Here is a 17,379-nt window from a genome sequence, read left to right on the forward strand (position 1 = left end):
AGTGTGAAATTATAAGCCATGGTGTGTTAAAAACACGACTTTGAACTAATTCATTCACAACAAACATTCACTTTATTTTCCTCACCTACAGCATATTTTGCGTTAAAACGAACAAGCTTGTTGGCAAATGTATTAAGTAAATAAACAAGGTCCATAATGTAGTCAGTATTTTGACTAAAATGCAATTTAGTCTTGTCATTTAAATAGTCTCGTTTTCCCACCTAGGCCTACATTGTAAATATATCCAGGGCCATTATGCTAAGGGATACGCATGTATCCCATGCTAAGCTAATGCTAAGCTAATGCTAAGTTAGCATGCTAAGCTAATGCTAGGCTAATGCTAAGATAGTGATAAGCTTATGCTATGTTAGCATGCTAAGTTAGAAATCGAAGCTAATGCTAAGCTAATGCTAATGCTGCGTTAGCATGCTAAGTTAGCATGCTAAGCTAATGCTAAGCTAATGCTAGAAGAACAGAAAGATCTGAAATATAATTGGCTCTTTGAACTGGCTATGTAACTTCCTTCCCATGTCATTCTGATTGACTCATAAAGTCATTTTTATTTTGCTATCGGTATCGTCTCAGCCAAAAAATGTTGTTGACTAATAACTACAACTTTGACCAAACAAAAAACAAAAAAAATGCTGTCAACAAAACCAACACAGTTTGGCATGACATGCATTACAGTAATCTGATTGGCTGCTCCATGAGATGAAATTGGAGCAACCTGATTGGACAACAAGAATTGCGACGATGTTCTGGCAACGTCACGTCATTATTGCTGCATTGTTTCTTCTTCTCTTTAAGTCGCTGCGGACAAACTTTAGACTGAAAAATGGTGATGACATGGTTAGAACTAAATACATGGAATAATATTTACAACTGGTGGAAAAACAATTTTAACACACAAAAGTATTAGTTTGAACTGATTGTCCTTGTACCTTTTGGTGTTGCTGAGAATGTTTTGGATTCCGTCATGTATCTTGCTGTGCTGTTATACTGGTGTGTTTTTTGTTGTTGTTGTCAGCAGGGAAATGGAATACTTAGAACAGCAGTATTGAGGAGGGGGTGGATGGGTTGGAGGTGATGTTATTAGTTCCCTGAAGTGGAAAAATAGATGATTATGGACCCTGAAAAACTGGTGTCGTGTCAGTAATTACCAATATTGCATGGTCCTCCGTAACTGGAGGAATGAGTGAATTGGTAATGAAAAACTGACAGAGCATGAAGCTCTTCCTCAGCAAGCACCATTCGCCTGCAGCTCTGTTGTTCTATGACGGAGACGCAATCGTCGAAACGGAGGCACCCTTGTAAAGGTCTCTTCCTGCAACAGCTGTCTGCACCCTTTACATTATGTCCCAGTTATGGATTTAACTTGAGAAGCTTTAAGTCTATTTCTGACCATTTGTAACCACCAGAGTTCTGAAAAAAATGTGGATTGCAACATACAGTAGATTAATCAGTGAATCTTACACCAACTGGTCGTTTCAAGTTGCGAACGCAGCAGAATAGTGTTGTGGAAAGTGTGCATTTTTCGTCGTGATCATTTACGAAGTGAGAATATTTACTGCAATAATGTGACAAATAATGTCTACCGCTATTCCAGTCACGATCTTGTCAGACTTCCACGAAGGAAGTGTCCAATTATCACTCGGCTTCTTGAACATGTCACTTGGAGCAGCCATGATGTCGAAGGGGCAAAGACTTGAAAAAGGGGATGTGAACAATTCCTCCCTGGTTAACTTCTACGCTCATAACTATTCATGTAAGAGAGCAGGTCGAGAGTTGAGCCCGCAGGTTTCGTTCGACCACACTCGGTTTGATGGTGGTGTGAATCATCACGCGGAGACACGTTTTTAGTGATGATCATAAATATGAACCAGCCAGACAGGGAAAATCTGTCATTCTCTTGGCTAAACAGTGTCTAGACAAGTGCCAGGACTTCAATGTTCTTCTGAACAAACACAACTTGAGTTAACTTTATCTCAGCTCTTCTTTTGCACTCTACCATAATTGCCCAGATTAATAATTTATCCCGTTTATTAATATTCAGATGTAAGTGGGAATATGTCGTTTTTCACACAAGGGTTTCTCATCTCTCTCTCTCTTTTTTTTTTACTGCACAGAGGTTTGCTTCCATGATGAACAGCATACACTGTTTATTAACTCATTCACTCCCAGCCATTTTCATGATCTATTGCTATTAAAAAATGAAAAAAAAAAAAAAAAAAAAGAGTACGGTATATTTTTTTTAAATCTGTTTTTATGTTTTGTAGCATTTAGCATTAGAATTAGCTAAGTTTCATCATTATTCACAAACCTGTTGAAAATACTGGGAAAAAGAGCTTGTTGCAACATGGACCTGATTGATCTCTTATACTTTTCTGCCACCTGCTGGCCATTTTGTTTTTTTTTTTTTTTTGTAATAACTACCATCGCTTTAAGCGACCACTTCAGGTCAGAAACTGCGTCAAAGCCTTCATACAAAAACTCTAGCAAACAAAAACCTAAAAAACTTATAAATACGTTTTTGGGAGTGAATGAGTTAATTTCCACATTGTGCAGCTTTTCCATCTCTTTCATGGATGGATCATTAAAATCTACACTGCCAGTACATGTGATGTTATGGGGCAGTTACATTTCCCCGTTTTAAGACATATCCCACGATTCGACACTTTGCAGTCGACATCTATTGTCGTGGCGGGGTCCTCCTGCGCAGGGAGGGGGGGACAACCTCATGTTTACATCACTTGTAATGAAGTTATAGCCGCGTGGCACCCGCGCCACGGGCATCCACGATCCACTAATTGAATTACCCCTCTTTATTAACGCTCAAATGCCGCTGACTGACTGACCCAGGGACTCCCCACACGATTCACTCAGCTGTCATTCTGTTTGTTTGGATTATCCAATTCATGTCAAAGCCTTCCATTACTTGGTCACATCACAACTTCACCTGTAGGCAGGAGAATCCCGAAGACTTCATCACGACACCCAAAGGCAAAAATCACGTGATAACCTCAGTTTCATTCTTGTAGCTTTTAAAAAAAACGTTTTTCTAAAACAAGAATGTTGATCAAAAAAATACAACCATGCACTTGCAGCCCACTTTGTAGTTTTTCTCCATCCCATCTATCAAAGCCTGTTGGAAGGCCACAATCCTCCACGGAGTTATGTCAAAGTCGGACACAATGAAACTCTACTGCCGAGTTTTGACTTTATAACCGTGGCAGGTCTTTGATCGATCGTTTATCAAACTGGTTATTGTGGAGTCTGCTACGATTGATTCTGCCTCCGAATGCAGTATAACCTCTGAATTCAAAGGCTGTACGATTTGGAATTTGGCCAAGAGTTTCAGGAAAAAAAAAAAAAAAAGTATCTCTAAACCCGCACAAGTATAAAATAGATACGGGTTATGAATACAGAAGACTCGAAGTTGCCGGAAGACGCCAACTATGCATGATCACTTGATGTCCCCTCTGTGGCATCCATTACGTCATCTTTGCCAGCTGTTGCGGGTCAGGGTTCTGAATTAGGCTGGGATGTTGCCCTCCCTCAGGTGTGTCGCCCTTTGTTTCTGCAATGGGCCCCATTGGCAGGTGTTTGCCGCTTGCCGGCTGGAGGTTGCGTTGGCGGCTTCAGTTGGTCGTGTTACTCGACCTTTGGGGGTGTTGAGGGGTTATATGGGTCCCTATAGCAGATTCTCATATTGTCTGTTGTTACGTCTTGTGAAATCTCCAAGTACGTATCCAATTGAGCATCGATGCATAGAATACCTGTTCTCGACAGCTAGCTTTTTGATTGGTGAATGCTTGGCTATGAAAATATCCCAAGATGCATTTTGTGCTGCCACATCGAAACACGTCAGAGATGTGGAGGAAGTTAACAAGTACACCAGGAGACTTGCATTCTCAAAAAGAATCTTCTCACATACGTTCTCAGGAAGATTGCGTTTGGCAAGTAGGGCTGTCGCGATACGCAATAAATCAATTCATTGCACGCTCATCAATGAGCTTGGTAAATTTGCCAGGCTCGAATTCTTTTTACCAAAGACACTGGGTAACGAGTGAATGACTGACGCTTGGTTTACGCGTGACGCATCTGCGAGGTCCACACAGTTCCACGTGCACGAAATTGCTTCATTTCAGCAGTCGCGTTCCACCGCCCACATTTTGCAGAAAAACATGGCGGATGAGTAAATGCTCTTGTCAACAACAGTGTTTTCTACTTCCTGATTCTTGTTTTAATTGATTTTGTTAAATGTATGTAGACTATTCACCCCAAACTGTTGGTAGTTTATTAAAAATAAATACATTAAAAAATAAAACTGATTTCTACTATTATGCTGAAGTGTTGTTCATATGCGTTAGATACTCTTCACTGCCTCCTGTAGTCTGGGAGAATATCAGCATCAGGGTACATTTTATGTATTGCGTTTGGTCGTGTGTGGTTTTGATTTAATTGCATTTTTGTTGGCAAAGGTCCTAACTGGTTTGGCAGTTTAAATGTTAAATATCTTATTTTCTGAGCTTAATATTTAATTTTGCTTACAGAGACTTTTTCCCCCCCAAAGTTTTGCGGGGTTTTTATTAAAGTGCATTTTTATTTTTTTTGTTAACAGAGACTGACAGTCCATTTGATTTATTGATTTTTGGTGGTTTTGATTTTTTATTTTGCATATTTATAATGTTTTTTTTCACATTAGTTCTAATTTAAAATCACAAAAAAATGAAAGTTTATTTATCTTTAAAACAGTGTAATTGCATTATTATACCATTATCATTATATTCGTTGAAAAATGGTATGAAAATCACAATATTATTGTTTATCGCAATATTTTCTGGGGCAGTTGATGATCAAGCAAAATTTGTTACGGTGACAGTCCTATTGGCAAGTTCACGACACCTTTCTCTGCATTCTTCATATTGAAAAATGTTTTTTGTCTTCCTCCTTGGGGCCTCTCGGGCTCTCCTGTGTGGCTGCTGGGCCGTCCTGTATCCCGTTGTTAATGTTCTCTTGTCACGTTTATCTCCTTTTTACGCTTGTATTTTAGTTTAGCATTTAAAAATGACTAACTAAGAACAGTGGCTAACTTGTTTTTGTTGTTGTGTGATAGTTATTGTTAATAAGCGCACCTGCGCTTGTTGCGCTTGTTCTCGACCTCCCGGATTGAGCTCATAACTTTTGTCTGCGCTTCTCTGTCTCAAGACTGTCAGTGCACGACTAATACGCCACATTTTAAAAGGGAATGAGATGAGCCGTTTGATTGGACATGGTTGAAGCGGACTGTTCACTCCCCCTTTTAGATACGCCGGCTTGCGCTCATCTGCGAAATTACCAACACCTGGTGTAACGCGGCTTTATGCTAAATGATGGCACCTGCAACGCCAGAGTTACGCTGGTCACAAAAAATACCGTTGAGCCCTGCGTCTTTATCGTTAAGGCGTGCGCGTGTTTAATTTTACAGTCATTAAATTCTTTTTGCACTTGTATGTTCATTAACTCATTCACTCGCCGCCATTTTCACATTTCGCAATCCCGTTCGCTCCCGGCTGTTTTACTGGATTTGGACTGATTTTGCAAGGCCCACAGAATATTGTGTTCTATTGCTATAAAAACATGGAACCTATCAAAAGAAAGATTAAAGTCTCTTCTTTCATCAGAAAAAAAAGTATGTTTCTATCTGTTTCCATTTTGCAGCAATTAGCATTTGAAGACAGCTAAGTTTCATCAGTTTTCACAAATCTATTTAAAATTTGAAGTAATTGAGTTTTTTTTTCTAGATGGCCCTGGTTGATCTCCTTTGCTCTGCTGCTACCTGCTGGCCGTTTGTGTAATAACTACCATTTCTGCAACCGTTCTTTGCAGTTGAGAGGCTGCATCAAAGCCTTCTGAATGCTCTAGCATAAAAAAAACGTATAAATACGTCTTTGGGACACTTAGAACATGAAAAAAACGTATTTATACGTTATTGGGAGTAAATGAGTTAAAGATTGTTGAAATATTATTTCAAAGCTACTTTATAGTCAATAGAGGTTCACGAGGTTTTGAAACAAATTCTTCCTTATTTTCTGTGTGAAATCAGTGGTTGATCAGCATCCCGTAATTGATTGTCGTCGACCTCAGAGATTCCACTGTACTTCCAACTCTTAACAAAATATTCACAATGTTAAGCCGTGAGGCCAACAAAATTGGAAAGTTTGCAAGAAAAATGAAGATAATGATGAAATCTGAGCAGAACACCTTGAAGGGACATTCCGAGACGGATGAATAGTTCAATGCAGCGTGACATGTTTAGCTATAAGAGAGAGAAAAAAACAAAAAACAAGGCCACCCTGCCAACTAGAAATCCCAGAGAGGAGTGGCAGGGAATGAAAAGCATGAACAGTGTCCCTCTCAAGAGCAGAAGAAAACCCTCCCTCTGCGACTGAGCAGGCTGAAGCTGCCGAGTGGCTTACAATAGGACTGAGACCGCCTCTTTTGTCGAACTTTGACATCATGGAATCAGAGGTCAACACAACTTTTTTGTGGAGGTCTCAGACCCTACATTAGAGAAAAGTTACTCTTAGCAGCAGCCATATTTGATTGCAAACTGCGATGCACAAATGGTTTTAAAATGATTAATTGTGGTTTTGAGTCCGAAAATTTTGTGTCGACCAATTCTTGCGCCGAGATTTTTATCTATTTATTTTTTTTTTTTGGAGTTTGATGATAAACCATCATTATTTGACACTGTGCTGTGATTTATGATTTGTTATTTGTTATTTTTTTTCAATAATTATCTGATGCAGAAATAGCCGTATTTTTGATAATCTATAACGTGGCAACAAAGAGCCGTAGTCCGTGATACAACAAAAGTGAGATGATCACACTCAAGCAAGAGCTGTTGTCGGCCACCGCTCATTCTCATACGCTCACACGCCAGAGGTGGCCATTCAAAAGCAAAAATACAAAAACCAAACCTAAACCCAACCCAAAACCAGGGATAGAGATAACTACAATTTTCTATATATTTTATGTTTTTTTTTTTATTTATTTTTTTAAATACGCTTAAAACATATTGAAAAATAAATAAATAAATAAATAAATAAATAAAAGAGTGCTTTTAGTTTAAGTGTAATCTAAATTAAATTTAAAGTGTGTGAGTGGGGTTGGGGGGGGGGGGGGGGGTGTTAGTGTAACTTAGAGGTGCTTAATAGGATTACAACAGGTTTTCAGAATCTCGTGTCTTTGGACCCACTTGGGTGCACGTGTGATACAATAAGACTAAATCATCTTTTTTCCCATATGCAGGAATTCTTGGCCAAGTTTCTCAGTCGGCAGCCGCTGCATTGAGCTTATTAACATTTCAATCCGCTGCAGGCGGTCTTTGCCGCCTCGCACAATGAACGTGCCCTTTTAATAATGTAACCGGTCTTAACAAGATCGTAAAGTCTTCATCTGACTTTCATAAGCCTGTTAGCAAAGTGACAAAATCATGCCGCTGTTGTGAGAATCGCTTTGACAGTGCTTCACTTTCCCACATTACGACGTAACGCTATTCTGGTTTGTCCAAGTTCGTAAGCACCGTGCAGCAGGCGGAGGGAAGGCGGAGCTTGTTGTTGATCTTCCCCCCGCAGCTCTGAAACATGCTGTGGGTTGATCATGATGGGGGGGGCGGGATTTAGATTGGTCTTCTGGTAACTGATAGTACTTTGCTGAACACTCCCCTTCTCCACTGCTTCATCTATAATGTACATGACTCCACACAGACTCAGACCGTGAAAATCCAGCATGTTCTTGGCCCATGTGACAGCTTCTAGAATCCATTTATGTTGGATGAGCTCTCATTGTTGTGATACCGAGTATGTTTCACTTAGATGAGTCGGACTAGCAGAGGGTATTTGGTTGGATGCACTGGATGTGTACGTTATCTATCTATCTATCTATCTATCTATCTATCTATCTATCTATCTATCTATCTATCTATCTATCTATCTATCTATCTATCTATCTATCTATCTATCTATCTATCTATCTATCTATCTATCTATCTAGTTAGCTAGTTAGCTAGCTATCGAGCTAGCTATTGAGTCAGCTAGCTAGCATGTGAGGTGATCCCTTCAGGGACAGTTCGAAAACTGCAATTATCCATCCGTCCGTCCGTCCGTCCATCCGTCTGGCCGTCCATCCTTCTCCATCCATCCATCCATCCATCCATCCATCCATCCATCCATCCATCCATCCATCCATCTATCTATCTATCTATCTATCTATCTATCTATCTATCTATCTATCTATCTATCTATCTATCTATCTAATCTATCTAATCTATCTAATCTATCTATCTATCTAGTTAGCTAGCTATCGAGCTAGCTATTGAGTCAGCTAGCTAGCATGTGAGGTGATCCCTTCAGGGACAGTTCGAAAACTGCAATTATCCATCCATCCATCCATCCATCCATCCATCCATCCATCCATCCATCCATCCATCTATCTATCTATCTATCCATCCATCCATCCATGAGCTAGCATAGATTGATTTTTGGACTGGATGTTGGTATTTATGGACACAGTCGGTGCATAAATATTGATACGCTCTCTCCTCGAGATAGATTAAACGGACTGTGGCTATATACAATTTATGCGTCTGTGCACTAATCCCCTGATGGAGATACAGTGACAAAAATTCTTGAAATAATGTTACCTGACTGCCAATAGCTGGCAACCAGAAGCTGGCTGGGATAGGCTCCAGCACCCCCGCGACCCTTGTGAGGAGCAAGCGGTTAAGAAAATGGATGGATGGATGTTACCTGATGAAAAAAAAACAACAAAAAAAACAGCGCGTGTGTGTGTGTGTGTGTGTTTTTTTTTTTTAACATAATGCAAGTGTTCGAACGTTAGCACAATTATGACGTCCCTAAAGTGATTTAGCTCAATCAATATTTTTGGGGAAAATAGGCCAAAGGAAAATAAAGTGACCTCATTGCATGTCACAAGAGCTCAAGTTCATGAGCATGAAAGGATTATTTCTGTTTGCGTCATAACTTCATTTACGCTTGTACGAATGTAAACATTATTAAAATATTCCTTATAAGACGTAAGATGTAATTTTCCATATATATTTTTGCAAGTATCCAAACAAAATAGACTTACTGTAGTTCTGAAATGCACCATCCATTACATTACACTACAATAAATAAAAAAATAAAAAAATAAATAAATAAATACAATGGCTAGCCCAAGGATGCATTTCAATTCAATCAATGAATCCTCAGATCTTCTTCATTCTCATTATAGTTAACAGGAACAGCACACTTTTAATGGCGACAAAACAATGCTGATACTAGTCGCAAAGCTTGCCAATTTCCCGCCAGTATTTTCGTTGAAATTATAGTCGAGTCTCACAGTGCTAGAGGCAAACATGGCCGCACACGCATACAAACACAGATCAGTATCTGCCACTACACTTTTTTTTATTTTTATTTTTATTTTTTTTTATTTTCTGTGTTATGTGGCACCTCCCTCTTTTTCTAAAATCAGGGCGATGAAACCTTGAAACGGAGCATTTATTGTTACTCTCATTTCATTTATTTACATAATTATTTGATGTGGTCATCAGCTTTGTTTCAGCAAGCGCTCGTTTGTGCTCATTGTCGTAACCTGAATTTGATTTTGCTGCCCGGCTGGAATGAAAGGCCAATGATGGCCGACAGCGATTCTCATGGAGACGGACGAGCTGACCACTCGTACGTGCAGCACATTTGGCTTGTTTTCTGTTCACGTTTTTTTTTTTTTTTTTCTGAGCTCATTGTTGTGTTTCATGTTCTCTCTCGTGAACTTGACACGTTTGAGACGTGCGACGTGGGATGACTCTCGCTTGTGAGGTTTCTATGGAGTTCACCAGGGGAAGCTTTTTTTCTTTCTGGGTCATTTACTTCGATGGCATCTCTCCGCTTGACTATTTTTAAATAAGCTCAGCTATTTTTAAGCCTGTGAAATTAGTGCCACCTCAGAATCCCCTCTATATCAAAGTCATGAATGTGCCAATGCGAGCAAAATCACCCGGCAACAAAAGCATACCTATTTTAATGTTATTTATTTTTTCTCTCCTCTGTGTATTTTACTTGGAAAAAAATAGTTACGTATTGTTTTATTTTCAGAGACAATAAATCCACCGCCTGTCGCAGGTGTGCTGGAGCCTATCCCAACTGACATTCTAGACTGATCGCCAGCCAATTGCACCAGAAAATAAATGTTCAGTAGAAAGTGTTCCTTTGAAGATTATTTGTGCGTGGACCAACTTGAAAGTTGCTTACGTTGTTGTTGTTATTTTCATAGATCAGAAAATGGCTGAACGAAAACCATTTGAAATTCTCTTGCTACTATTGTTTTAAACCAGGGGTGTCCAAACTTTTTCATTTGAGGGCCACGTACAGAAAATGTTATGAAGAGAAATTGTGTTTAGTCTTAAAAATGATACAAATAATTTATTTGTGCTTTTGCATATTTAGAAAAATGCTACAGTATATAAACCAATTTATTTGTAATATGGCAGTAGGGTTATTCTAGTTTTGGAATTTTTCATTTTAGTTTTTATTTTGTTTTGAGTTTTGTTTTTTTAAATTTAGTTAGTTTTAATTAGTTTTCAGGGTGGTTCTGATAGTTTTTTTTTTAAAATTAGTTTTAGTTCTTTAATAAATGCTTAGTTTTAGGTTAGTTAGTTTCAGTGTTAGTTTAATTTTTTTATTTTTTATTTTATTTTTTTTAATGTGTATTACTTGTGTGCAATATTTAAAAAACACCATGGTCGCGGTGTCATTATTCCAGTTTATATCAAAATAAATCTACTAAAAATCCCATTTAAAATCATCCCCAAAGGCTCATGCATTCAATTAATTACCAAAGACTGAAACAAAGGACATTTTTGCTGTAATTATAGTTATTTTTCTTTTTTTTCTTTTTTTTTTACAAAGCATCTTCGTTTTTATTTTATTTTGTTAACGAAATTGTTCTTTGAATTTTTATTTTTTTCGTTAGTTTTAGTTTACTGAAATAACCTTTAATAGCACTTGTGTTTTTCGACACCCTCCCTTCTTACTTTGAACATCTCCAAACATTTTTGTTTTTATTTGATTTGAACTGAGTCAAATGTCATTTTTAGCATATGTCTCGCGGGCCACTAAAAAAAATGGCCCCCGGGCCGTAGTTTGGACACCCCTGTTTTAACCACTTACCTCATAATGTAATGTGTTATGCTGGCCTTGACTTGATATTAATTTTCCAACGCCGCTTTAATGGCGCTTTATTGCGAGAGCGGCGCTTCGCGTGCAGTAATTTAATCGGGAGGCTCAGGTAGCGTCACAGACTCGAGCTGGTCTTGGGGGTCGGGTTGCACACTGTTAGTGAGGTCTGTGACCCTCGTCCATAAGCGGCGGCCACATTGGTGTCCCGTCAGGACAAAGCTCTCAAGACGTGCCCCCGTTGGACTTGTCTGGATTATGAGGGAACTTGTCTTTCAGTCTTGCACCGTCTCTGTGTGGGAGAAGGTAATTGTAAAATTTTGCACTATGATGATGTTTTCAATTTCAATTTCAATTGACTGTTATGTAAACAGTAATAATGAAGCATTTTAGAGATTTACAGTCATGTGACCGGGCTGGTGTGTGTGACGAGAGCAATGGCGGGAAGTGGCTGGCAGAAGAATGTATGTGGAACAGGGATGACAATCTGGGGAAATGTATCAGCTCCACAACTTTCATGAACCGGAGTTGTTGGGGGCATTAATGATGCTAAAGTATGGGGGGGGGGGGGGCAGATTTTGGTGCCAACTTTAAGATAGCACAATTTGCTGCCTGTAAATTTGCCACAAGGTTTCACTTTAAGGTCACTTTTACGATTCTTAATCACGAGGCAATCTGGTGAGCAGTAGTCGTGTTATTATTGCTTTAGCTAATGCTAAATGCTATCTTGGGTGACAGTTCAGTCAGTATGCAGCATTTTTTTATTTTTATTTTTTTTTGCTGGCTGTGCTGTTTACCTCCAGAATTGTCACATTGGAAAGTTCAACTTGCATTGGGTCCGACTGGCAAGCAGCATTTAGCGAGTAGGACTACATTTCCCATGATTCTTAGACCACAAGCAGGAAGTAGTTCGAGTTGAGGAAAGCACACCTGTTTGCAATTAGATGTGGATGAGAATGAGAATGCAAAACGTGAATATGAAAGTAACTAGGAAGGAGTTAAACAGTTAAATTCCTTTTTAATTGTTTTATCATATAAATCGCAATGACAACTGTGTGATTGGCAAAGTACACGTGGCCCAAAACAGGGGTTGCAACCAGCGTAAAAACTAGGGATAGACCGATTATCCGCCGGGCCGATTATCTGCGCCGATATTTGGCATTTTGACAAATATCAGCATCAGCCTTGTTACAAATCTAAAGACCGATAAAGCTGGTATCTCACTGAGCGGAGAACGCTTGCAAACGTAGCAAATTTAGCGTTTTCATCAGGTTTTGCAAGATGTCCGCAGACAGTTTTAACTAATCCGACAGACATTTCAAACATATTCAGACAATTTTGCACTGTCTGCAAAGATCTTTTGAAGCCTTTTTACGAACCCTAACGAAAATCCAAATTCACATACATTCACATGCATTCGTCGCCCAGTGAGATACAGGGAACTTTTCATTTATGGATTAATTTGAATTTCCACTCTATAAAAAATGATAATGACACTGGGAAGTCCCTACAATTTTCTTTCTTTATTTAAATAAATAAATACATAAATAAATAAAATTAAGAAATTATGTTGACATTTTGGAAAACTACTTACACTAAAACCATTTACTTGCTTAGTTGTTAATTTAGCTTAACTCATGCTGTGGACCCTGGAAGCTCTCTGCAATTTTCGTTATATAGTAATTTTAAAAACATAGCTGTCAATTCATTATATGTTTTAAAATGAAAAGACATTTTTTTTTTCCCATCATTTTTTCTCTATTACTTCAAATCAATATCGGCTTGAAATATTGGTCATCGTGTCCTTGACTGCTAATAATCGGTATCTGCCTTGAAAAAAACATATCCGTCTATCACGGGACAAAATACGCCGGGACTTGGGACACAAGACTCAAATGGGACTATTACATTTAAGCTGCGACGTGTCCATCCTCGGTATTCCCTATCTGACTTGTTTACACTGTGGGGTTGTGAAGGCAAAATGGCGCTAGCTACATTAGCATCAGCTATAAAAGTAGGCTGACGTCATTCCCGTCCAACAGCAAATACATTTAAGAGCTCAACACAGTATAATACTGAATGCTGACATTGCAGCGCGTCAAGCGTTGACTTAAAACTATGACTTTACTACAACGTTGGTTTGTACGCTAACTAAGCAAGTTAGCTAAAATGACAGGAATGAGACAGCATTTGCGAATGAAGTTGACCAGACATAAAACACTTTTTACTCGGAATATTCTCCAATAAATGACGTGTTAAATGATATTGTCACTGGTTTCTTTTTAATTAGCATTTACTCCATTATGCTAACTTGTAGCGATTTGTTAACTTTGCCTATAGAGACGAGGCAGACTCAAGAGTCACTTATTATTCAAACATAACGCATCGGCCCAACACAATCACGCCTGATGCCATATTCAGACTTTGTGCTCGGAGCACTTGTGCTGACTGACTGTTACGTAACACTCGACTACATACATTAACACCAGCGAGGTGTCCTTGTGCTGCAATTCCGTGTTGGAATTGCACCATAATGACATATTTAAGGCAAGGGGTGTGTAGTATTTTGGTGCTGCATTGCTGCCATGAGCCGTCCACTTAAAGAATGACTCTCCCTTCTTTTTTTTTTTGTCTTTTTTTTTCTCCATGTGCACTGATGATGACTCACACTCCAGCACACCCTGCAGAAATCTCCTCTCGCACGGAGGAGAGAGGAAGAGTGAGGGCAAGAGATGCATTATTTTATGTTGCTCCCAAAGACGTAATATCTGTTTATGTCCCCTGTGTTTGGTTATACAAGTACAGTAGTCTACTTATCAGTATTCCCAAAATTCAAACCCCCAACATCGCTAAGCCCTCAGGCGTTTTTTTTTTTTTTTTTTGTATTGCTCCAATGTTCTCTCTCTCTTTTTTGTTGTTGTTGGAGTTATGTATCAAATTAATAGCGATTTAAGCAGAAAATCACACTTATAATTTAATAATAAGATCATCATTTATTTATATCAGCAACAGTACATATCACTAAACAATTCAGTTAATATGCCACAATTAGCATGATGGCTATTTTTCATCTGCAGTCCCAAGACAGATTGACAGACAAGTGTCACCCTGAAAAAAAAAAAAAAAACAAGAATAAGATGCATAACAATACCCAATACAGTCGCTAAAATACTATTAACTCATTCAATCCCAAAAACGTATAAATACGTTTTTAATACTTTGTCCTACACTCCCAAAAACGTATTTATACGTGTGTGTTTTTTTTTTTTTATGCTAAAGCATACAGAAGGCTTGGATGCAGCTTCTGGCCTGAAGAGGTCACTTAAACCAATGATAGTTACTACAAAAAAACGCCCAGCAGGTGGCAACAGAGTATAAGAGATCAGCCAGGGCCATGTTGCAACAAGCTCCTTATGCCAGTGTTTTCAACAGGTTTGTGAATAATGATGAAACTTGGCTATATTCTGATGCTAATTGCTGAAAAACGGAAACATATACAATACAAATATACTGTTTTGGTTTTTTTTCTTGATGAAAGAAGAGACGCTAATCAAAACAGCTGGGAGCGAAGGGGGTTGCTTCAGTCAAAATGGCTGGGAATGAATGAGTTGAGCTACAATGACATGTTTACATAACAAAAGCAATACATTTACGAAAAAGGGACCGACAAAAACTCATTCACTCGCCGCCATTTTCACATTTCGCAATCCCGTTCGCTCCCGGCTGTTTTACTGGATTTTGGCTGATTTTGCAAGGCCCACAGAATATTGTGTTCTATTGCTATAAAGGCATGGAACCTACCAAAAGAGAGATTAAAGTCTCTTCTTTCATCAGGAAACAAAAGTATGTTTCTATCTGTTTCCGTTTTGCAGCAATTAGCATTAGAAGAGAGCTAAGTTACATCAGTTTTCACAAATCTATTCGAAATTGTAAGTAATTGAGCTTTTTTTCTACATGGCCCTGGTTGATCTCCTTTGCTCTGCTGCCACCTGCTGGCCGTTTGTGTAATAACTACCATTTCTGCAACCGTTCTTTGCAGTTGAGAGGCTGCATCAAAGCCTTCTGTATGCTCTAGCATTAAAAAACAACAACAAAAAAAACGTATAAATACGTCTTTGGGACACTTAGAGCATTAAAAAAACATATTTATACGTTATTGGGATTAAATGAGTTAAACAAACACACAGAAACCCTTCAATACTTTGCTGCCATTTATAACATTGTCTGACATTTTCAGCGACGCCCAAGTCCGGCCTGCGCACGCCGCTGCAGCGCCGTAGGTCGGCCGCCGTCAGGCTTTGGCTTCTCTGGAAATATATAAAAAAAAAAAAAAGAGCAAAGAGCCTGAGCGTGATTAATGGCCATGTATGTGTAGCAGCAAACACAACAGGCCTGTCTGCCGCCATCTCCCATCACACGGACCCACAGGCCAAGCATTACATAACAGATCTGCAAAGTTGCTCATGCACCTTCTTAATTGCTTTAATTCATTACATGCGCGTGTGCACGTACGATTGCAGCTGTGCATGCACGACGTGCCAGGTGGGATATGTTATCGTGTGATTTGATTTCCAATGTTGGGCCGTCTACAAGTGATGCTTAATCTCTCTCTGTCTAGATTTGACTGGCATTCTGATTCCCCCCCTCTTGTTTTAAGAACAAGCTATTTTTAGCACACCGTGTCAAAACATGGCCGCGTCATCCCATGCATGTGCGCAAAGAAATAATTTTGCTTCCCCCACGAGGCTCGAGTGCTCTCTTCAGTTCAGCTACATGTGCTTAAGCCCCGTTTGCATTACTTCTCAGTGAATGCATGCAGAGCCCATTACGCAACGCTGTGCATCAGCTACACGGCCACCGGGCCAGAATGGCAGCCAGTTACCAATCACTCTCCCCCTTCCTTCCTTTTTTTTTTTTCCTCTTTTGCCCGGATCCCCTCGTCATATCTTTTTTTTTTTTTAAGCGCCGCGCTCGGATTTGCGCGCATACGAAAACGGCTGCAGTCGTGTTCTGGGCAGTCAGTAAAAATGCGTGCATGCGTTGCTGTTGGCGTGCGTCTCGGTTTGCTGGAGTGTGAAGGCAGGTCAAGAAGAGAGGATGATCTGCCCTCAGTTGTCAGCGGCGCTCGGCTGTGAAAAGAAGATCGTATTGGATGCTTCGTGTGATCTCGGATTTTCGGCGGGTTCGAAAGAGGCCTGAATGTGTCTTTAATTAGGAATATTAGCTGATCATGATAACGATAACACGATCCTCAAAATATTTTCAAAATAAAATTGAAATTTACAAGCTCAAAGTGACATATTGGCTTGGTTTTTTTAAACTACTGACTTCCGCCATCCAAGGATGTTTTATGGAAGTATTGTGAGTTGGTTTACATTATGTAAGTGCAGGAAAAAAGTCGTTTTGCTATTTAATAGTTTGACATTTTGGTACACATGCAAGTGAAGTGCCAACATCAGTAGCTTGGCATATCTCGCCGATGTTGAATATATGAAGGAGCTCGCTTTCTTGGTTTTATCTGTAACGCGATAGCAAGCTAGTACGGCATTCATTCATCACAGTATTTTTGTATGACCTCGAACTGCACTCAAAGAGAAGCATTCATCATCTGACGCGGGTTACCTTACACATCTATCAGCTTGTACAATGTGAGCAAAATGTGCATCGTGACTTAAATAATTAATGCAATTCACATCATAGGATTATTTGTAAAATCTTCACAGCACTGTAATGCCAATTTTCTTGCATCGTGTTTTTTTTTTTTTAAAGCAAGCTTTGGCCTTAGGGGCTGATCAAAGTATCCCTACTGGGAATTTATTATTATTATTATTATTATTATTATTATTATTATTATCCATCCATCCATCCATTTTCTTGACCGCTTATTCCTCACAAGGGTCGCGGGGGCTGCTGGCGCCTATCTCAGCTGGCTCTGGGCAGTAGGCGGGGGACACCCTGGACTGGTTGCCAGCCAATCGCAGGGCACACAGAGACCAACAATGAACCTGCCATGCATGTCTTTGGAATGTGGGAGGAGACGGGAGTACCCGGAGAAGACCCACGCAGGCACGGGGAGAACATGCAAACTCCACCCAGGAAGGCCGAAGCCTGGACTCAAACCTGAGTCCTCAGAACTGGGAGGCGGACGTGCTAAACA

The 17,379-nt window shown here is 39.4% G+C and overlaps 1 protein-coding gene across 8 annotated transcripts in view; it reads left to right on the plus strand.

Moving 5' to 3' along the window:
* Nucleotides 1-17,379, plus strand: part of rimbp2b (RIMS binding protein 2b) — a 95,211-nt gene that overhangs the window by 16,019 nt on the left and 61,813 nt on the right. The gene's annotated exons all lie outside the window — the stretch shown is intronic.

This window comes from Festucalex cinctus, chromosome 5 (assembly GCF_051991245.1).
Source record: "Festucalex cinctus isolate MCC-2025b chromosome 5, RoL_Fcin_1.0, whole genome shotgun sequence".
NCBI classification, from domain to species: Eukaryota; Metazoa; Chordata; class Actinopteri; order Syngnathiformes; family Syngnathidae; genus Festucalex; species Festucalex cinctus.